This window comes from Notolepis coatsorum (assembly GCF_963971535.1).
Source record: "Notolepis coatsorum genome assembly, chromosome: 17".
NCBI lineage: Eukaryota > Metazoa > Chordata > Actinopteri > Aulopiformes > Paralepididae > Notolepis > Notolepis coatsorum.
The window spans coordinates 22079473-22103617 of record NC_140181.1 but is presented as its reverse complement, the minus strand read 5'-3'; the positions used below and the strand labels follow the sequence as shown (position 1 = coordinate 22103617).

The following is a 24145-nucleotide window of genomic DNA, read 5'->3' as shown; positions in this document are numbered from 1 at the left end:
ACCAGCCTGTGGTTAAATTCCCATAAACCAGTCCGTTTACGCAGTTCAGTGCATGGTGTGAACAGGTATAGGCGTTTGCCAATAGTTCCAACTGTCAGGAGTTCGTGATGACCGCAACGCAACTGAGTGAATGAATGAAAAAATAGAAAGTCTCTAAAGAAAATATGTGTGTGTGTGTGTGCGTGTGTGTGTGTGTCTGTGTGTGTGTGTGTGTGTGTGATGCGAGAGCAGGGGAAAGAGAGGGGAGTTGGACTTGGGGCTGGAGGGGTAGAGAGAGAGATGTTTGGCTTGGGCTGGAGGGGGTAGAGAGAGAGATGTTTGGCTTGGGCTGGAGGTTGCAGAGAGAGATATAGAGGCGCGTTTGGCCTGGGCTATGTGTCGCCGTCGTTAGGAAGCTTGGAGAGGGGAATGTTTGAGTCGGAGACGCTTGCGTCACAGCCTCGGAACAGGAGCAAAACAAACAGTGCAGCGTGTACCCTACCGCACCGAAGTTCGCGTTGGGTGAAGATGATCAGGTCGTAGACGTCCGGACTATCCACGTTGGTCATCCATCCCGTGTCAGGTAATGTTTACTTGCGCGTTTTCAACACCATCCAACTACGTTCACGTTCTCCTTGCTCCTCACATCGGCTGCACGTCTTCTTTCAGTGAAACAACATTCAAACTCGCCGCTCTCACTTCCGCGTCATGACTTCTCACGTCTCCCGTCTCACAAGGCCAACCCACCACCGTCTGACGTCTCACCTCTTATCCGCCATCAGATCCCAGATGAGCGCATCCTTAATTGACAGCCATAAAGGGACAGGCGCACTTTTACCAGGCAGGTTAAAGCCGCTCTGTTACACAGTACTATACACTATTATCTTTCTTTCTCAGTACTATACACTATTATCTCTCTTTCTCAGTACTATACACTATTATCTCTTTCTCAGTACTATACACTATTATCTCTTTCTCAGTACTATACACTATTATCTCTCTTTCTCAGTACTATACACTATTATCTCTCTTTCTCAGTACTATACACTATTATCTCTTTCTCAGTACTATACACTATTATCTCTTTCTCAGTACTATACACTATTATCTCTCTTTCTCAGTACTATACACTATTATCTCTTTCTCAGTACTATACACTATTATCTCTCTTTCTCAGTACTATACCGGTACACTATTATCTCTCTTTCTCAGTACTATACACTATTATCTCTTTCTCAGTACTATACACTATTATCTCTCTTTCTCAGTACTATACACTATTATATCTCTTTCTCAGTACTATACACTATTATCTCTTTCTTTCTCAGTACTATACACTATTATCTCTCTTTCTCAGTACTATACACTATTATCTCTCTTTCTCAGTACTATACACTATTATCTCTTTCTTTCTCAGTACTATACACTATTATCTCTTTCTTTCTCAGTACTATACACTATTATCTCTTTCTTTCTCAGTACTATACACTATTATCTCTTTCTTTCTCAGTACTATACACTTATCTCTCTTTCTCAATACTATACACTATTATTACTGTATACTGATTTTAGGCCAATGTTCATTTTATCCTATTTGCTGTGGGGCACTTTGGCCTGAGGTCCATGTGTGAAAGGTGCTACTGTATATAGATGCAAAAAATGTATGCATTGAAAGTGTTGACGACATTGAAAATGCGGGTGACCTCAATTGTCCTTTTCGAGAATAAATAAAGGTTTGAATATTATCTCTCTTGTTCAGTAATAATATTACTGAAAAAGAGAGATAATATTCAAACCTTTATTTCTATATCTATTCTCTATTTTTTCTCAGTAATATACACTAATCTCTCTTTTTCAGTAATAATTAGTGCTGTCAGGCGATTAAAAAAATGTATCTAATTAATTACAGGATTTGTAATTAATTAATCGCATTTTAATCGCATATCGCACACCATTTTATGCCTGATATTCTATATTCTATAATCATATTTCAAATTGCATGTGTCCGGATGGCAGAATTCAGTACTGTATCTACAAAACCTTCTGTTTAATCCTCTTCCATCTATTAATTTGCTTAGATTTTTCAGGTCTGGTCAATTTGAGCATGGTGTTATTCACAGTCAAAGATAAAAAAAAAAATTATTCATATTCTCATTTGGTTCATTACAATTGACTCAAAATAAAAATTTCATTCAATCAATCACCGGACAGATCGATTGATTGAATGAAAATGTTATTAACAGATTGCAGAATGGGTACAATACAGTACGGCTCAATACACACAATTGTTAAAGGGGAACTCCACTTTTTTTGGAAATTAGCTTATTTAACATCTTCCCTGGAGTTAGACAAGAAGATGCATACCTTTTTTGTCTCTGTGCGTGCATTTTAGCTTTGGGAATAGACGCTCCGTTAGCATAGCTTAGCTTCATCACTGGAAGTGAGGCACGACAGTAGCCTTACAGTGCCTTACAGTGTATTGCAAGGTCTGACATTGACCAAACTTGATATGCATGACCTTGGTGGGCTCTAGGTCAACTCCTGAAAAGGGGGTCAATGTCAGACCTTGCAATCAAAAGTTAGGGGGCGCACTGAAATTATGGCAAGGGTTATTAGCCCCCTAACTTTTGATTGCAAAGTCTGACATTGACCCCCTTTTCAGGAGTTGACCTAGAGCCCACCAAGGTCATGCATATCAAGTTTGGTCAATGTCAGACCTTGCAATACACTGTAAGGCACTGTAAGGCTACTGTCCTGCCTCACTTCCAGTGATGAAGCTAAGCTATGCTAACGGAGCGTCTATTCCCAAAGCTAAAATGCACGCACAGAGACAAAAAAGGTATGCATCTTCTTGTCTAACTCCAGGGAAGATGTTAAATAAGCTAATTTCCAAAAAAAGTGGAGTTCCCCTTTAAGGGGATGCAGACCAGAGAAAGACTTTTGTCTTGTTTACATCAGGGTCCCCCATTTTCAATTCATAATGAATTGTAAGTAAGGGTGCAACTTGCACCGTGCAATCCATTTTTTGTGGATCTAGCCCACAGTATTTCTGACACTGGGAATGCATTCCCTGAGATTCATAGATGTCCCTAGAATCAGATACCAAGAACATGCAAATGGACCATATTAAAAAAAAAAAAGTCTGTAAATGTGTATTCTACATTCTTATGGAATGAATGAGATACAAAAAAAAATTATATAATTTTTTTTTTTTTTTAAATATATATTTTTGTAATTAACACTTTGGTTGCCATGGGTTAAATTCATGATATACCATAGGTTGCCGGCTCTATTTGTCTATGGAGAAGTACCCCTTCTTTGCATGGCTATAACTTTTTAAATTCTATTGCTACATTGCCATTATTAGGGCCCATTCAAAGTCCTATATGTATTGTTCATTGTGTAGCAACGTTAAACTTTTTCATTCACATATTCATAGTAAAGTATGGTCTAATGTATAAGTATGTTTTCATCTCTTTCTGCAGCTTTCTCCAGAACGTGATCTATAGCCCCAAATGCATTATATTGATGATGCAATACAGTTTTATGGCAATCAGCGCGATATAAAAAATTCCAACTAGACGTACTTCTAGAAGTTACTACACATCATCTGATGTTGACCGGATGGGCTAGGGGGCGTTTATAATTCCGTGGGCAGTGTTATACCAATCATCTAATGTGGGTCAAATGTTGATCATAGCAGTTAGTATCGAAGACGGTAATTTTACACGCTAAAACTCACCCCAGTCTCCGCGCGCCGTTGGGCGATCATCGTAGAGTAGAAATTTTATCATTATGGGATGTAGATTTACCCGGTCCATTTCCAGCTTGTATAATGGTATATACGTCCAAATCATGTTGTTTATCGAGTTATTGGCAATCGATCGATATGTAGTGTGTCGAGATCGAGTCCCGGAACCTATAGCGAGTGCCCGGAAGTAATACGGCCGATCAGCACAACCTCCATAGCACTTCCTGTTAAGCGATTGCGCCGATCGGCCACCAGATGGCGCTCCTGAACCGCCAGAGAGCTCAGTGGGTCCTCCTGGTGGATCTCAGGCCAGCGGAGGTGAAATATGAATCCGATCGCAGATTTTTGAAATATTGATATAAGGACGCTGTAAAGCGTTCTCCGGCAACTTGAGCATGGCCGGGAATGACGTGTTTAAGCGTTTCCTGGCAACCAAAGTGTTAATTTTGAGTTAATTTTCATAACGCGATAATTTGCTGTGTAATTAATTAATCTAATTAACGCGATAAACTGACAGCCCTAGTAATAATACACTATTATCTCTTTCTCCATAATATACACTATTATCTCTCTTTCTCACTCGGTACTAGACACTATTATCTCTCAGTACTATACACTATTCTCTCTTTCTCTGTGTATATGTCTCTTTCTCTGTGTCTCTTTCTCTTTTCCGCATTACGTTCATCTTTTTCATCCCTTACTCCTTTCCTTCTCGCTGTCCTCTCCCAGCCGTCTCTCTCATCTCTATCCCTCTCTCTTTCCATCCCTCTCGCCATCTCTCCCTCCATCCATCTCTCTCAACCTCCATGTCTCCTTCCATCTCCCTCCATCTCTCCCTCCATCTCTTATCTTCTCTCCATCCTTCTCTATATCTCTCCCTCCATCTCTCTCTCTCTCTCCATATATCCACAGTCAATCTCTGTTTCTCCACAGGCAGAGCCTATATCACGTGGCAGACAGTGCTAAGTTGTAGTGAGATTGATTGACTCCTGCAGTCTCTGCTAGGCGAGTAGCCTACTGGGTCCAGATCTGTGTTTGGTTGGAGTTGTGTGTTTGTATGTGTGTGGGTGTCAGGGTTTGGGGGTGTGGGTGTGTGTGTGTATGGCTGTATTACTTTCTGCTGACTGGATCTGAGTCTACAGTTGTTGTTCCCGTGTGGGTAGAGTAGAGTATGGTTAGGAACACTGCCTGGGGACCAGGGGTAGGGCTTTAAAGAAACAGTCCAGACTTATGGGAAATACACTCAATTGCCATCTTCTCCAGTGTCATACAAGAATATTGATATCCGTTTCATCTCTTAGTGTCAGTATGTCAAACCTCTGAACCTGAGGTGATAATGTTAATGTCTGTATGTCAAACCTCTGAACTTGAGGTGATAATGTTAATGTCTGTATGTCAAACCTCTGAACTTGAGGTGATAATGTTAATGTCTGTATGTCAAACCTCTCAACCTGAGGTGATAATGTTAATGTCTGTATGTCAAACCTCTGAACCGTAGGTGATAATGTTAATGTCTGTATGTCAAACCTCTGAACCGTAGGTGATAATGTTAATGTCTGTATGTCAAACCTCTGAACCTGAGGTGATAATGTTAATGTCTAATTAACATTAATCTCTGAATCTATCGACTATAAACCCATTTATTTTGTGGATTAGCCTACTGCTGTCAACAAATACATGTTTTTTTTATATTATATAAATGATCTTATTTCTTGGCATAAGATGCACAGGCTATTTATTTTTCATTATCTCTATGAGCAGTTTCGTTTTTATTGACTAAGGCCGTCATTTATTTAATGTGATTGTTGCAGATTTTGTTGCCACTTAATGTCAATGAAGAAGAAAAACCCTGAAGTCCGATTTGTCCTTTGTCTCTCAATAGCATAATCATTACAATAATAAAGAATGATAGCCTGTGATGAAGAGAATTGATTAATTAACAAAGTACATAACAGCCCCCCCCCCCCCCTAACCCAGTTGTCACAAAACTTGGAATATTCGTTGATAATCGCTGCTGAAGCTTGGAAAGCCAAAAGAAGGGTGTTGGGAGTCGGACCGCTAAGAGTAACACGTGCAACATTTACACCCAAATGATTTAATCGGGGAGGAAATTAAAACCGTCGGTCTAAACTCTAAAGGGCCTTGCTTACCATGATCAATTACACTGTAACACAATTATATCTGTGAAGTTCATCTCAGAATTGTTCCTCCATCAAAGTGCAGATTCTGATACACTATTCTGGGACGACCTTAGGCGCCAGGGGTCCTAGAACTACTCACACGAAAAATACATCCCTGATTAAAAACGCTTTTTTTTTTAAGAAGCCGTTTCCAAATCAAAACATCTCCCATTCTTTCATCCGGGGAGAAGAAAGACAAAAGCTTTCTCCAAAAACACATCGCCAGAACAAAGGTCTACTGCGAGAAAATTGTCAACAGCGGCAAGATAAAGATGTACAACAATTCACATGATTAAAACAGGACGCCTTTTTCTGTAAAGCCGCTGAATGTAGGCCATTCTGTATCCGCTCCGTTCCTCTGGGGAGACGCCGGTCCCATGAATCCTCTCGCTATTCAGAGGAGATGAGTTATCGCCGCCGCACACAGCAGTCCCAGCGCCGGGGCCGTACGCCGCTGCCGCTGTCAACGATAGCCTATTAAAGATGCGGGGAAAAAGGAATACGATAACAAAAGGAATCTTAAAAGAAAAAAAGCGATTTGAATGTAAACCAGTGTCTTTCCTCGGGGGGGGGGGGGGGGGGGGGGGGTAGCGTGGTTTCTAGAACAGCCCTTCCTCCTCTTTTGTTCTGTGTGAAGAACACAGGGAGCTGGTGGCAAAGTTAAACGGATCTTGTGTTCAAAAGTGTTGCTGGGAGAGTAGCGACGGACCGATACCACTTTGTCTAATCTAAGAGGGCAGATACCGGTGAGAATTGGGCCGATACTAATGTTGTAGTCGAGTCACAAAAAACTTGGTCAAGTCTCGAGTCCCCAGTGTTCAAGTCCCAAGTCTCGAGTCACCAAAGAAGAACCTGAGTCGAGTTCCCCCCATTTCCCTAGTCCCTAGTCCCAAGTCATCAAGGTTGATGACAACTACAACACTGGCCGGTACAGAGTACTGATCTATTCTGATCCATCACTTTTACTGAACAGTTTAGACTTAGACCATTTAGCCTGGTATCAGGTCTATTTTAGCCTGGTATCGGGTCTATTTTAGCCTGGTATCAGGTCTATTTTAGCCTGGTATCAGGTCTATTTTAGCCTGGTATCAGGTCTATTTTAGCCTGGTATCAGGTCTATTTTAGCCTGATACCAGTATCTGTATCATTGCATCCCTAGTTGTGCAGCCAGGTGTTGGATACAAACGACTGTATATACAATATGGTAATGTTGTACTGTACCACAGCCCCTGAGGGAGCAGAACGAGAGGAGACAGCAAACACACGCATACATGCACTGAAACACACACAAGCAGACACACTTACTGTATGTGCTTACACACATGCACCCCTACACTCACACACACACACACACACACACACACACACACACACACACACACACACACACGCACACACACACACACTTCGCACTCTCACTCTCTGACATGCACACAGACACATTTACACGCACATTCATACACACACAAACTCATGCATCTATCCAGCTTTCTCTGCCCCCCCCCCCCCCCCCCCAAACACACACACACACAAACAGCAGGAGTAATAATAATAATAATAAAACTTTATTTTTTATAGCACATTTCATACAGAAACTGCAGCTCAAAGTGCTTTACAACAGAAAAAAGACAGGCATAAAATTCACATTAGTATCTAACATCCAAACAGGCCACCTTGTTTATTTCAGTTTTAAGAATAGACTATAATAAAAAGAGTAAGACAGAATAGACAGAGTAAAATAGTGCAATAGTGCAGTGCAATAAGTAGTAGAATAGAATACCGGTAGACATGAAATGAGCACATAAAGTGCAGACATATAAAATCAGTTTTTTTTACAGTGCAATAAAATAGTTCTGGATTACTGTTTAACAGTTTAAAGTCGTCTTTACCTTCTCTGTTTGGTATCCACAGTTTAAAACCTGACAGTCTTCCCCCAGTGGCCCCTAGGCTCTGGAATGAGCTCCCCCAGGTCTCGAGAGCCTCCCCCTCTGTGGCCCCTAGCTCTCCCAGATCTCGAGAGCCTCCCCCTCTGTGGCCCCTAGCTCCCCCAGGTCTCGAGAGCCTCCCCCTCTGTGGCCCCTAGCTCCCCCAGGTCTCGAGAGCCTCCCCCTCTGTGGCCCCTAGCTCCCCCAGGTCTCGAGAGCCTCCCCCTCTGTGGCCCCTAGCTCCCCCAGGTCTCGAGAGCCTCCCCCTCTGTGGCCCCTAGCTCCCCCAGGCCTTGAGAGCCTCCCCCTCTGTGGCCCCTAGCTCCCCCAGGTCTCGAGAGCCTCCCCCTCTGTGGCCCCTAGCTCCCCCAGGTCTCGAGAGCCTCCCCCTCTGTGGCCCCTAGCTCCCCCAGGTCTCGAGAGCCTCCCCCTCTGTGGCCCCTAGCTCCCCCAGGTCTCGAGAGCCTCCCCCTCTGTGGCCCCTAGCTCCCCCAGGTCTCGAGAGCCTCCCCCTCTGTGGCCCTTAGCTCCCCCAGGTCTCGAGAGCCTCCCCCTCTGTGGCCCCTAGCTCCCCCAGGTCTCGAGAGCCTCCCCCTCTGTGGCCCCTAGCTCCCCCAGGTCTCGAGAGCCTCCCCCTCTGTGGACTCGTTCAAGGGGCAGCTAAAAACCCACATACATACGTGAACTGGTGATTTCATTTCCTCTGTTTTTGTCCGTGCCTGTCTTTATATTGTACGTTTTTATGAATTGACCTGTTCTTTTTTTAGTTTTTAAACTTGTGAAGCACTCTGTGCATTCGTGCTGGGAAGGGTGCTATATAAATAAGTGCTTACTTACTTTGTATGCAAGTGTGTGTGTGCATAATAGATAATGTGTGTTTGGAGGCTGATTGTTGTTGCTTCTCTGCTTTCTCTGCTCTGTTGGGATACTTAGATGCTGAATTAAAGTGACTTCTTTGTCAGCACTTTACTAAAGTGTGTGTGTGTACTTTATAAGGCTCAGACAACCCATCACAAGGCAGAGAGCGTTATGGGTCATTACAGACGTACACACAGTATATACAGCCGTTGATAATGAGGTAAACTTTCTGTGAGAAAGGCAACAGAATGCTGATTTCTTAGCTATGATAATGTTCCAGGAAAAGAACAACTGTGCATCAATTACTGGAAGAGTTTGTTCACAAAGTAATATAAGGAGGAAACGAGCCGCCTGCTCCCAGTATATCCACAGCTCCCTGCTTAACAAATTAAGAGAAAGGTAAACGTGCTCCACAAAGGCAGATTTCTCGACACGCCCATTTCAAAATCTCTTCTTTTATTTGAGTCTATGGCTGAACGCGTTTCTCGCCTTCGCTAGCTCCTCGTAGAGGGACGATGTTTGTCGTTCTCTCCTCTTCGCAAACCACCTCCAGATTGTCCGGTTCGACTCCTGCTTTACGGAGCTATCCTGTGTGTCTGACTCTTAACACTTTGGTTGCCTAAGGTTAAATTAATGATATACCATAGATTGCCAGCGCTATTTGTCTATGGAGAAAGTCCCCTTCTTTGCAGGGCTATAACTTTTTAAATTCTATTGCTACATTGCCATTATTAGGGCCCATTCAAAGTCCTATATGTATTGTTCATTGTGTAGCAACGTTAAACTTTTTCATTCACATATTCATAGTAAAGTATGGTCTAATGTATAAGTATGTTTTCATCTCTTTCTGCAGCTTTCTCCAGAACGTGATATATAGCCCCAAATGCATTATATTGATGATGAAATACAGTTTGATGGCAATCAGCGCGATATAAAAAATTCCAACTAGACGTACTTCTAGAAGTTACTACACGTCATCTGATGTTGACCGGATGGGCGAGGGGGCGTTTATAATTCCGTGGGCAGCGTTATACCAATCATCTAATGTGGGTCAAATGTTGATAATATCAGTTATTATCGAAGACGGTAACGTTACACGCTGAAACTCACCCCAGTCTCCGCGCGCCGTTGGGCGATCATCGTCGAGTAGAAATTTTATCATTATGGGATATATTATTACCCGGTCCATCTCCAGCTTGTATAATGGTATATACGTCCAAATCATGTTGTTTATCGAGTTATTGGCAATCGATCGCTATGTAGAGTGACGAGCTAGAGTCACGGGACATGTACCGAGTGGCCGGAAGCAATACGGACGTCTAGCAAAACCTCTAGTGCGCTTCCTGTTAAGCGCTTGCGCCGATCGGCCACCAGATGGCGCTCCTGAACCGCCAGAGAGCTCAGTGGGTCCTGCTGGTGGATCTCAGGCCAGCGGAGGGACATTATGAATCCGATTGCAGATTTTTGAAATATTGATATAAAGACGACGTACAGCGTCCCCCGGCAACTTTAGCATGGCCAGCAAAGACGTCTAAAGACGGCTCCCGGCACCCAAAGTGTTAACACATTGAGTGCCAACAACGAGATTAGTCGTGTTAACTCGCCATGCGTTGAGTGCCAATGACTTTTTCTCGTTTTTGCTTTTATTAGCAATATACATTCATTTTTCATCCATCCAGCTAGAGCTGCCGCGGTATTGATGTTTTCCTTACCGCACACATTTGCAAAATATTTCCTACCGCCGCGGTTAATACCGCACGCACACAAAAAAAAAAAAAAAAAAAAAAGTTTGAATGCATTTTTTTTTTTAGTAGTAGTCTGCTCTTTATAGCATAAATGTCTATCTTTAGAGGATGACTTTGCAGCATGAATATTGTTTGGGATTCGGCAAGCACGCATTAGTTATTGAAAGTGAAACACGGATTCGAAGTTTCCCCTCTGGTCGTGCGCAGTTCACTCGGTGTCGCGGGCAGGGGTGGTTACCCCTAACCCCCCCGACCCTTTCTTATTATTATTACTATAAAGTTACTACTTTATAATAAAGGCATTCGTTTTGTGGCATTAACATTATATAGTTATACGTTCAATAACATCAGCGTATTTACCGGACCATAGCAAGGCAAGCAATACTCTATTCATATCTCAGTTCCTTTCTTTGCTCAGAGCGTGCTGAGTTGTCCCATTCTGCGGTCTGTTAATAAAGTTTTCAATCAGACAAGTGTATAGAACGAAGGGCTTTTATTATAACATTCGTTGCAGACAGTAAAATCATTATGTCTCGTTTAGTACTCCTTAGGAGCGATGGTAGTCCACTCCGGCGGAGAGTTAAAGCTAACGTTATTAGCCGTGTTGTGATGAGCTGACATTCAGGAAGTAAAAACCTAATACGCGCTTGCCGATTGGTGGTAACACACTGCATGACGCTACAACGTGTGACGCGTCTCTCTTCTGACCAATCAGTGGTCTGCAATGTTTCACGTGACTTTTCTGGTACCCAATAGGGTCGCTTGGAACCTCGATAGAGGAGTAGGGTATATCTGCAGAGCCGCAAGCCCAACGAGAGGAGGGTAATTTATTATTATTATTATAAAAAACAGCGGTGACGCGGTATTCAGCCTACTCTGCGGTGGCCGTGATGTAACAGCGATACCGCGGTAATGCGGTAATCGCGGCAGCTCTACATCCAGCCTGACGTTATCATTGGGAATGGGTCTGAGCTCGAAAAGGGCAAATACCGCCGCCTATCGTCTCCCGGATGGTAATGCACATCATTGGATTGGATTGGGTGGGCATGTGCATCAGAAAAAAAGTTCGGTCCGGGGTTTTCCCTTCTCTGGCAAGCAGTATCTGTTACCACATTCACTGGGGAGGCTGGTAGCAGCTTTCGAGTATGTGTTTTGGACTATAACGTTGGATCAATAAACGCGATCAATATTTGGAATGGCGATCAGGAATTGGATTAATCTTTTTGCAGAACATCTGATGTGAGGTAAGGACTCTATTTTACCAGTATTGGGTTAATCAGATGTTTTTTTTCTCAGCCACGCTGCTTCTCTAGCGTGCATAAGTACACATATACTATCGATAATCTAGCATTTATTTGAAAACTATTCATAAATCAGCCGAAAAATGGCAACGTGTTTTGTGTATTCCACTAAAGAGCTATTATCGCGGAATTTCTCTGGAATTACTAGAACTCTCCAAAACTATACTCTTATTCAAAACGGTATAAAACGGAAATGTACCAATGAAAAAACAATCCGTTTCGTACATGTTGACTGCAAGCAAGTCATTGATAAGCAAGGGGTGTTTTAGACCCATAGCCATAATTTAAGTTCTATGTCGTTATGGCTTGCTCAGCACCTGTCTGCACTGTACTTCACTTCGTGCACGAGCACTGAATAAAAAATTCCACCATGTACCTTTACATCCCAACATCCGTCTGACCACACCCCCTTCCGCTTACCTTCATAAGCAGGTGTGTGGTCACCTACTCGCCTCCTTCCTTCTTCACTTTCACCACAAGGAAGTGCCTTCGGTAGATCCCCACTTGACGAGGTTGTTAGCTGAAGAAAGTTGAGACGTGTTTACATTGTGCTTATTTTTTTCTTCTCTCATAAATATTCGATAGAAAAATCTAAGTCATAATGTCTACTTCGGAGAGTCGCAGAGCCACTCTCCACCAGCGGTTCTCCATTTCCGCCTCCGTCGTGCATTCTGGTGCAGGGCTGTTGCCTCTCTCGTGGTTGACAGCCACGCCCGGTAGGCGTCCGATGGGTAGTTTGCCTCTCCAAGGAGCTGGTGCACCGGTGCCGTCGCCTCTGCGATGGCCTGGTCCTGGCTCTGGTTCCTCTGCTTCCGGGGAATCGTCCGCTGTTGATCGGCCGGTTCCTTTGGTTCCAATGGATTTGAGACGCAAACTTTTTGCGTCTGCTCGCTCCCGTCGCAAGATGGTGGCTTGCAGACGCGAACGGCCTGGGTTTGGTGAGTTGCTGGAGCCCAGTGAGGATGCGTCGGTCTCTACCTGCCCGATGGAAACAGAGGATTACATGGTAGAGGCGGACGGGTTCTTATTTGAAGGCCCAGTGGAGACATGTATCCCGCCCATCCAGGTAACACTGGAGGGGGGTGAAATGTCTCCTTGGGGCGCCTCGTTTGAAGATGTCGGGGAAGACCCTCTGACTCGTCGGCAGGATGCCCTACTATCAGCCACATCGGAGTGTGGCTCCTTGACCAGTCGAAGCCTGCTGTATGTGAGGGATGCGGGCTCGGTGGAGGAAAGTCTGCAGGGGGAACTGCAGGCTTTGTTTCCCGAGCTTATGGCGGTGGCGGCCGTTGCAAACGGCGTGCCGCTGCCGCAGCCACTGCCTGTTCCTGTCCCTGATGATCTAATAGGTCATCTCTGGCAGCATCGCCCGGTGAGAGGGGTGGACGTTGTCTACCCATTTTTCCCCTCAATGGGGGCCTATGTTCGTCGGGGCCAGGTGGTGTCCCACATCATTGGCCTCACCCCCGCCTACGTACAAGTTACGCGGGTGGCGGGTTTGGTCGAAGGTATGAGAGAGGGCGTGCCACGGCTTGATAGGCCGATGGCCGCGCTCCTCTGTCCGGAGGTGGTGTGGGAGCCGTTACGCAAGCCGGTTCCTCAAGGGAAATCGGCGAGGCGGTTGGCTTACTGGAGCGACCAGTCATTTATCTCCGGGACACAATCTCTGGCTGCCGCGTCTAACATCGCGCAGCTGGCAAGATTCATGTCCGGGATGTTGACGGGCGGCATGGAGCTGAGTGATGTACAACATGACCAGCTCACCCAGTCGGCAGGAGCTATCCTGCATCTGACGCAGCCGCAGGCCATAGCCGCTGGGAAAGTGCGCGCCCTGGCAACTCTAACCCAGCGCCACCTTTGGCTGGAGCAGGCCCGTGTACCGGAGAAGAAGAGGATTGCTCTTCTGACGGCACCCCTCTCCGATGCTGGACTGTTCGGGAAGGCCCTGCAGTTGATGACCTCGACGTGCAGAGAAATGCAAGAGGAGCGCTCCGTGCTCCAACCTCATTTTCCCCCTCCCGACATCGCCGGTGGAGTCAGACGGCTGCCACCTTGTCGAGCTTCCTCCGCCGTGGCTGCTGCTGCTACCACCGCCACTGCTGGCCCTTCGAAGAAGGCCAGGAGGAGAGAGGGCGCAGCTGCTGCAGCCGGCCCATCTGCGCCTGGAGGAGACGGTAGGGATCGCCGTGACCAGCCGCCGATTGTCTACCGTCCCTCCGGGGCTTCCCGGGGTGGCAAATCCCGAGCGGCTCGAGGCGGCAGGCGCCGCTAGGCCCAGTGACTTTTTTCCCCTGTGGTCCCCTCTGTTTACCCCTCCCCGGCCCTCTCATATAATTTTGTTCGAAAATAAAAAGTCCCCGCTAAAGGGGGACTGTATTTTTTGTTAACAAACTGTGTGTTTCTTCACCAAAACATATGATGAGGTTGCAAAGTGTGAATCTTCACTTGTATGCATTGATAGGAGGGTTACGTTCGTGTTATGAGCTGAAGCAAGGTCTGCAGCCTACACTCGGTTATAGAAAGGTTTTCCACCTCGGCCTGAGACTCCACATGCAGGTAGAGGCTAGTTGTATGGTCTGTTGCTTACACAAGTAATGTTGAGCTACAACACTGTTGTGTTAGTTGCAGTAATGCTCGTATGAACACGTACCACGTATCTCTATCAGTTATTTTCTATGTACAACATAGGATGCGGGTGTAGGATTCACACACACGCGACTTGGTTTTGTTGTAAACCATGTTCACATTTATCTGTGGGTAGCGTGCATTGTATTAGCTTGCACTATTTCATTAGCATTCTACCAAAGGTATCATATGCTAAAGTTGTTATTGTGTGCAGGGGGAAGGGCTTGTGATGGTGTACCGAATAAACCCCTCCTTCCCTCTTCTGATTGTTCAGGGGGGTTTACTCATCTCCTGTTAGGCCAGTCGGGGCCAAGCCGTTAGGCGACTTGGCAGGGAGGGGGGGGGGGGGGGGGGGAAGGGTTGCCCTGACTCTGCTCCTATTAACAGGCGTTGAGTGTTGGGTTTCCCCCCGTCATACCATACGTCACTACGCACGTTGCTATTGACGATGGCTTCCGTGAGTTAGATCTGTACGTACGATCTGTTGTTGTCAAAGTGTCGGGATAGAGCGTAGGACTTACGGGTCCACTACGCTCGATTTTATGTGTAACTTGAGTCGGTTGGTCACATGACTCGAAGTTACCATGGCTTTTTCATTCTACGACTCACGTGGGAAGGCTCTCTGGGGAATTTTCAGTCTAAAATCCTCTGTGATAGGGGTGACTGGATGTAAAAATGTAAACAGTTTTTACCCTCAGCTGTGTCAAATGGGATTCATGTCTGTTGGTGCTTCCTTCTTTTTAAATAAAAGAGTGTGGAGTATAGGAAGCACCACACCCTTCTTGTCGTTTCCCCTAGGCGCCTTGGGGATTCACTGAAAGGTCTAAATAGCCTATTCATTGATGTGGTTGTGTCCCGACGCATGCATAGTGCTAGCTCGTGGGTGTTCTGTTAAGAATCATGCGGGTAGCTAGTACGCCTTGGTTGCTTGTGGTTAAAACGGCGTTTTTATAAAGCAACTGGGATGGAGGTTTTGTCCTCTTCCGAGAACCTGTTACTGGTTCTCGACGGATTCTCGTTCATATCTGGGGGATGATAACGGAATGGATCTGAACATAGGTAGAGGGGTCTCACGCCCTTGGGGTGGGCCACCGAGCGCGTTTCACACCGGCCCGTCTGGGTGGCGCCCTCTTTTCATGTTTTAGATCAACACGCATATCTGCCCCTTCTCCTGGAGTAGGCATGTCGGCGTGGTTAGGGCACGGGACTGGTTCTGGTCACGCTGGTCCAGGTCAGTTAACCCGTTTGTCCGCCGGGGATGCAGATCTGCTGTTCTGGTACCCTGAGGGACTTGGGCTTTTTCCAGGGGGAAAAAGGCCGGGTCGGCCCGGGACGTCACAAGGTTAGGCGTTATAGAGACCCTTGTTGGGTACTTTTTTGTACCTGGCACTATCATAAGGGGCTGGTTCTCTTCTCCGCACCTCTCTCACGCATGGCGGAGAGGGGGCTGTTGGGGTGGTCTTCTGGACCTCCTCTGGTAACCCTGTGTGCTTCCCGAGCCGCCGGGCCCGGTCCGAAGTAAAGTTTCGTTGATACCGTAGACCTTGGATAACCCCTTATTTCTTGAGGTGTTATAGGAACAACCACCGCATATGGTAACGACAGGGTGGTTGATTCCCTGGTGTGTTGGAGCAGTGTCAACTCCCGGGTTGTCCGGTTGAGTGTGCCCCTGCACGTTCATGACGTCTGCCAATCATGTCAGCCTTCTCTGCCTTGACCCCTCTGGGTGGGTTTCTTTTTATGGAAGCTTCGTCATGGTGATCAACAATGCCAGCATCCGCCCCTTCCGCCGGGAGGGCTGTTTCAGCGGACTCCTTTGGCGCCTGTCTCGTCCGCAGTGCTCCAGGCTCAGGTTACAGCCTGTTGCCTGGTTTCCCCGGTACGCTGCCTGCTTCCGTTGGTTAACCTTTTGAGTGTTTACGGCCATGCTGACTGCCTGTGTTGCAGGGTCAGTATGCCAGGCGGTGTGCTATTGGGAGGAAACGGCCCGCTCTTGGAGGGGCCTTATCCGAATACGCTGGCGATGTGGGGGGCGGTGTCACTAGGTGACCACCTGGTGGGGTCTTGATGCCTGGCATCATTGACCTCTCCAGGCCCCCTTTTCCAGGGGATCCAGTCCCTTCCGTCGGTCTGGGTCTTCCTTCGCGCTCCGCTGCTACGGCCTTGCCACGGGGTTGGGTTTGCTCTTGACCCCGTGATTTTGGGGGCAGTAACGAGGTTGTTCCTTCGTTCGTTCCCGGGTGGCATGCGGGTTGTGCGTGTGTGTAGTCGTGGGGTCTGCTCACCCTGCTTGAGTGCCTCTTCGCACGGTCGGATCCGTCGCCCTCCCGTGAACCTCCAATAGGGGGGGGTATCCTCCATTAGGGAGGGTCGGGGGGGCTCGGTCCTCCCCGGTCTGATGGTTGTGGGGGGCCTCAGCGGGGTACATTTGTCGGGCTATGGCTCCCGCTCAGCCCCTGTTGCAGACAGGTGCTGAGCAAGCCATAACGACATAGAACGGAGGGTTATGTATATAACCCAGTTCTATGAGTTATGGTGCGCTCAGCACCTGGACGCCGCTGCGGCCCTTGATCTCGCCTTGTGGTGAAAGTTTGGGAAGGAGGCGAGTAGGTGACCACACACCTGCTTATGAAGGTAAACGGAAGGGGGTGTGGTCAGACGGATGTTGGGATGTAAAGGTACATGGTGGAATTTTTTATTCAGTGCTCGTGCACGAAGTGAAGTACAGTGCAGACAGGTGCTGAGCGCACCATAACTCATAGAACTGGGTTATATACATAACCCTCCGATATAGTTTAAGCCTTCGCAAATTTCCCCGACCTCCCATTGACTTCAGTGCTGGCACTCTAGCCCATATATGGTCAAAGGGGCGTGGCACTCAATGTGTTAACCACCAGAACTTGCACAGACTATAACGTACATTATATTATTCCAGTTAGGGTACAAACTAGTGGCCTTGAAATAAAGCCTGAGCCCTGCCCGAGCCCGTGAACTTCAGGCCCTGCCCGAAAATAAGCCTGACTGTAAATAATATTTTAAGCCCTAGCCCGCATGAAAACCTGAAAAAAATTATTATTATTATTATTATTAAAATATAAAAAAAAATTGTATTTGTTTTAAATATTCAAAACACGGTTTTATATGAACGTAATAAATAAACAAAACTAAGAAGCATTTACATGTTTCGCAATGCCGTCTCTCTCAGTGCTCGCTTATATAGACTGACTCACACATCAGCCTCGTAAAACGTATTGAAGGCTATAGAATCTTCTTTGACACACACACACACACACACACACGACACACAATAGCCTACTCAGTCAAACAAACAAACAGAAAACAGAAATCAGATTTCGAGCAGAGCAACGTAATGAAAACAACAAAACAAGTAGCGAGTCGCGACCCAGCAAATAGTAAACATCACTCACCAGACGTCAGCAACGCGTTGAACACCGTTAACAAAACCGGCTACATACATCCCAAGAACAAATTAAAACGTTCGCCAACTGGCTATATTCCAACACAACCAATCGAGTTGAACTTGTCCCCTGAGTTCTCCCTGCGCGCTGCAGTAATTACATCCAAATGTTTCTCTGGCGCAAAAGAGAAAGCGAATCTTAAAACGAAGGTTATCATATAACCCTAGTTATATGAAAAAAAAAAAAACGCAATAAAAAAAAAAAAAAAAACGGCTGTGCCCGGGCCCGGCCGAGCCCGAATTATTTATTAAAAAAAAAGCCCTACCCAGCCCGAACCCGCCGGGCCGGGCCCCGTCGGGCCTGGGCAAGGTTGCAGTGCACTAGTACAAACCCTCACCTTCACCTTATGTATACTGTTGACTTTTACTCATAGTATTCAGACTCAACTTGTTTTTTTTATTGCCTATATTTATTATAACGTTTACTATATCTGATCTCATCTGCACCTTTGTTTACACTGTTTATTTCAATAGATTTAATTCCATTGTTTACAACGTTTATTTTTTTTTATATATTTTTTTTATATTCAGATTGAATTGTATTGCCTATATTTATGTCTTTCTTCTATTACCCTCCCCATACCTGTACCTCCCCTCCCCCATGCTGATATGACACTCAAATTTCCCCAAGGGGATCAATAAATGAATATCTTATGTTATCTTATCTTATCTCCACTGCCAATACCCCCGAAAACTTTGCAAATCACACTGAAACGATCTGGAAGCATAGATGGTCCTCTCCAGGTACGGGGGGAATTATATTTTCACCCCTAAAAAAAACCCTCAACCAGGCGTCGCAAAGGACTCCTGCTTTACAGGGCAACATGAGAGGAGCAGCTGTCTCCTGCCAGTCGAGACAGTACAGTACAGTACAGGCACAGTGTCTACACTGCTGAGCACCTGAACCTCATGCTGACTGCTGGAAGTAATCATACTGTTGATTCTGCTGCGTTTTCAGAGAATTGGATTTGAATTGGGTGATGACTAACGTCACGGTGACCAATCGCAGCCACTCTTATTGTCTGGGACCAAATACGGCCACGCCCCATTCCCAGCAAAAAGTGGGAATCTCTAGAATGGGTTTCGGGCGACGCTGTATACGGAAGTGGCTCTCAAGGTGACGATTAGACAACACTTTCTGTTGTCAGTAGATGGCAGCATGGTTTAAAATTAAAAGGTGAAAATGTTGAAAACTACATGAATACATTTCCCAAGAGCGTTAGCACAGGTCACATGTCACTGGGATGTGTCTATTCTTCGACGTGATCTAAACAGCGGTATGCGACCGCAGTATAGCGACCGCGAATGGTAAACTAATTATCTTAACAAAAGTGCGCTGGTAGCGTTACATATGTTGTCTAAATGGGGACATATGGTACAATTTAAGATTTTAATGATAATCGGCATATAAAGGACAACACAAAGCATTGTTAATTTGTAAGAAACCTCAATGAAAACGGTAATATTTGCTATTGTTATGAAAATGTGCTAGAATCCTATAAAAATGTGGACTCATTTGGTCTACGTTCCGTTAGGGGTGTAAAGGTATACGTATCCGTACCGAACCGTTTCGGTGTGTACCATACCGTACCGAACAGCTGTGTAGTGTACCGAACGAACACAGCGGTATGTTAACCACTAATGACCGCCCACCGGGGGCTGTTTTTTCCACAATCTAATATAATTATTATTATTTAAAAATAAATGTACAAGTCTATTATTCAGTACAATTAGTTACTGCCCACTACATCACCCCTGAGTGGAACATGGAAAGCCAAACTTTCCCCCACTGTACCGAAAACCCGTACCGAACCGTGACTTCAGAAAACCGAGGTACGTACCGAACGGTGTTTTTTGTGTCCCGTTACACCCCTAGTGATGACGTTACAGGAGGAGGGCTTTAAAGCTACGCTCTGTAGTTTTTGGGATAGAAATGTGTTCCGCTGAAAAGTCAAAATAGTGTGTATGATATTATCTTTAAAGGATTACTTAATTACTTAATTTACAAGGAGCAGGTCTAGAGTTAATTTCAAGTGTAGTATTTGTATTTGGAATATGTTGCTGTGTCAACTCTCAATATGAGGTCCAAAGAGCTGTCAAGTCAAGCCCTCATTAGGCTGAAAAACTAAAGAAAAAGAGAGATGGCAAAAACATTGGGTGTGAAATCAACAAATCAACAACTGTTTGGTACATTGTTAAAAAGAAAGAATGCACTGGTGAGCTCAGCGACACCAAGAGACCCGAAAGACGGCAGAGGTGAACTGAAGGTGAATAAACTCTGTCAACTATAACTTTACTAAAACCTTTTAAAATCCTATAAGCAATACTGACTCCAGCACTCTCTTCATGCACGCACAGCACACACACACACACACACACACACACACTTAAAGCTGTCACAAGGCTCGATAAAGCCACACAGTGTGTGTGTGTGGGGGGGGGGGGTTTAATTGCATGCAGTAAAGGCTTTCCAGTCCTGATCCTGAGCCAGCTTTCTTCAATCCCTCTGCACACAGGAAAAATAAAGATCCACACAGGTATCGCTCTCTCTCTCCCCCCCCCCCCCCCCCTCTGTCTCTCCTGTTCTCTCTCGCTCTTTCTTCCTCTCTCTCCTGTTCTCTCACTTTCTCTTTCTCTGTGTGTTTGTCTCTCTCTTAATGTATGTACATGATAATGAACTGTGGCTTCATGTACAACATGTTAAGTCCTGTGATACAGAAACACCTCGACAAACATAGCTCCTCCACCTGCCACATGATATAAATACAGCCATGCCCTGACTGTGTGTGTGTGTGTGTGTTTCCGTCTCTAACACCAATTAGCATACTTGTGTATGCAGTAGGATTTTTGCTGTGTACTAAGGATTGAAGAGAGCTAGTTTGGGATCACAGACTGACACACACACACACACACCACACAAACACAGCAGCCACTGTACACTCGGCTGCGTCTGGCTAATTAAAGGAACACGCCAACTTTTTGGGACATTTGCTTATTTGCCATCTACCCTGGAGTTAGACAAGCAGATGCATACAATGTTCTTCTCTGTGCATGCATTAGGCTTAGGGAACAGCCGCACCGTTAGCCTAGCTTAGCGTCATTCACTGGAAGTAGGTGTGCCAGTGTAGCCTAGTTCCCAACAGTCACGAAAAACAAACGCCAAATACAACTCAAAATGTTCCTGTAAACATGTTGTGACCTGTGTATTTACCACGTGGAGAAATTAAAAAAGAAAAAAAAAGAAAAAATAGACATTTTCGTTTTCTAAGCAGATATATACTCCATCAATACTTTTCAAAAAACAAGAGGGCTTTAGAGGTGATGTAATCACCTATGGCCATACAAAGTTACATGTTTTATGTCAAATTTTTATAATATGCAACATGAGAAGATGCAATTTTTTATTTTTTAAAAGCTCATGTTACATAAACTCGGCTGCCCCACTACCAACAAGGTCTGCCCTACATTTTCAAAAGCCTATAGAAAGTGTGTCTTAACTATTCATTGTGAGTTTTGCATGTCAATTTGATAGTATTTTTCATTGCGTGCATGCACCATTGGAGACCTATTTCAGAATGTGCTGTGTCTATTCTATAAGATAATTCAGCGAAGTCTGTGTGAAAAGGGCTACTGACAGATGACAGCTAATCCAGCGGGGGAGTGGTTAGGGGTGGAGCTACAGTATTGTTCACACATAGTACCTGACTGCCAAGGTGTTACAAATGCAGCCAAACTTTAGAGACTTGAGGTTGAATGAAATTCAAATAATTCTTCTTCAAACATTTTCAGATTTCAATGTATGACACATCATTCGAAAGCTTACATTCTGTAACTTTTTCAAATCTGAATAATTACAGAGGGAGATGTAATCCACAAACTGCTGGACTCGGTCACTGGAAAATTACTCTCGAGTTGGGAGGTTTTTTTCAACATATACCGCAATTAAAATAACTACCAGCAGAGCAGCAGTTTGGAGAGGATATTGATAACTTTCAGGAGCGTTGAACCAGGGCAGCACACAGAAGAAATGTGGCTTAATCCTTAATCACAGGAGGGAAATGCTTTGTAATTCCTTACTACCGTCATTTTCGCACTATAAGCCGCACCTGAATATAAGCCGCAGCAGCTAAATTGAATGATGTGTACATATATAAATCGCACTGGACTATAAGCCGCAGGTGTTTTAATGTTTAATTACCATATGTAAGAGTTCGTGCACAGAGGGGATTGTCGGGAAAGAGATGGCTGTTTGAGGAAGCTCCCATTTATTAACTTGCAGCAGCTATGTGTCTGTGAGAGAAGAGTGAGTGAGAGTTAAAGGTGGTGGACTGTAACCTGTAAAATCCATAGATTTAGGAGGTCCCTTACTGGCCGTTAGCTGTAAAAATCCATAGATTAGCCGCACCGTTATATAAGCCGCAGGGTCGAAAAATGGGCGGGAAAGGCGCGGCTTATAGTCCGAAAATTACGGTATGTTTAATATAGCGGCGTAATCAAGGTTTTCAGAGGTGGAGAGATGTTGTCACATGTTGATGGAAAACAGCTTTCTCTCTTAGCTCATCATTGATATCAGTGGGTTTCTTTCTCCCAAATATGGCGATTAATAAAACCCATAAGGGTCATTTATTTTGGCACTGTCCCAGTTTGACCACCAGTGTCTCACCAGTTGCATCTTGGAGATGTGTGAGCATCTATTGCATTATGCTTTAACCAGAGTAAACCACACATGCTGTAGTTTCTAAATATATAAAAATATGTCCTAATATATGTATCTTTCAGCGTCTATACAGTACCTAGTTTAGCCTCTAGACTCCCCTGTCTACCTACAGTACATATCTATTTTATCGATTAATAAAATAGATATCGATCAATAAAATAGATATGCTCTGCCCCCTCAGGTCTTGGCTGTTATTTTGTGTGTGGGTGTGTGTGTGGGTGGACAGGGCAATGTTATTGGCATACTGGCAGGGTGGCTAAGATGGATAACTAAGCAGGGATGTGTGTGTGATCCCCAACTAACTCTTTTCAATCCTTAGTTAGTGCACAGCGAACATCCTACTGCTGCATACACAAGTATGCTAATTGGTGTCAGAGACAGAAACACATACACACACGGGGAGAGAGTAGGAGGCTCCATTGTGCTAATTAACTGTGAAATCAATTGATTTGTGCGTTGTCTGATCAATAGAGAAATGGATTTGTGAATTGGCCAAGAAACAACCTAAATGAAACGTGTGTGTGTGTGTGTGTGTGTGTGTGTGTGTGTGTGTGTGTGTGTGTGTGTGTGTGTGTGTGTGTGTGTGTGTGTGTGTGTGTGTGTGTGTGTGTGTGTGTGTGTGTGTGTGTGTGTGTGTGTGTGTGTGTGTGTGTGTGTGTGTGTGTGTGTGTGTGTGTGTGTGTGTGTGTGTGTGTGTGTGTGTGTGTGTGTGTGTGTGTGTGTACACAACATGCACTCAACATTACTTGTTATCTGCACTTGCCATCATCTGCCATTTGTAAGTCAATCAGTCTGTTTTCTTGTATATCACCATATTTTCACCATTGTATTCTGTTCCAGGTACTATTTTCTGCTGTTGTATTTTATTATTTTTTAATTATGTTATGTGTTACTACTGAGTGGGATTTTTATTCGTTTTTCTTTATACATCTTGCATTCCCTATTTTATAAACTTCATAAAAAATTCAAATAGAAAAGTAAACATCCCCCCCCACACTGCCCCAGCCCAACAAATACAAAAATAAACGAATCAAATAAATAATTAAATTGAAAGGGTCTGTGCATGGGGGATAAAGGGTCTCCCAAGTTTGTGTCTAGCCCATTGAAACCGGGAAACAAATGTGTGTGTATTATGCAGGCTATATAATGCATTATTAGCAGGCGTTTTAGGTCTAAATGGGCTAGAGATCCTTTCAATGAGAACCTTATTTTTGCCAGTTTCAGAGCTTGTAGGACCCCCTTAATCCAATTGATGTGTGTAGGTGGGGAGACATGCTTCCACTTCAGCGATATTAAATGTCTAGCTAAGAGCAGGAGAAACCACTACATCTCCACTCTCCCTGGGTGTTCCCATGGCACGCAGAAGCCCAACGAGCTGTAAGAGGATCTGGGTCAAAGTTTCTTCACTGAGCTATTTGGTGAAAATTGCGAGTCCATGAAAAGAACTGGGACTGCCGAGTGAAGAGTGTTCCTTGTCGCTACAATGTTGCGAGGTATCATTAAGTGGCCAAGCTGGCCAGGATAACTATAATCGGAAAATCTTGAGCAGTGTGACCATTTTAATGCTGAAATAATTGCGGGATCTG

At 44.9% G+C, this 24145-nt stretch overlaps 1 protein-coding gene across 1 annotated transcript in view; it reads left to right on the top strand.

Moving 5' to 3' along the window:
* The window catches only part of ctnnbl1 (catenin, beta like 1), a 134825-nt gene that overhangs the window by 94345 nt on the left and 16335 nt on the right, over window positions 1-24145 (top strand). The window lies entirely within an intron of this gene.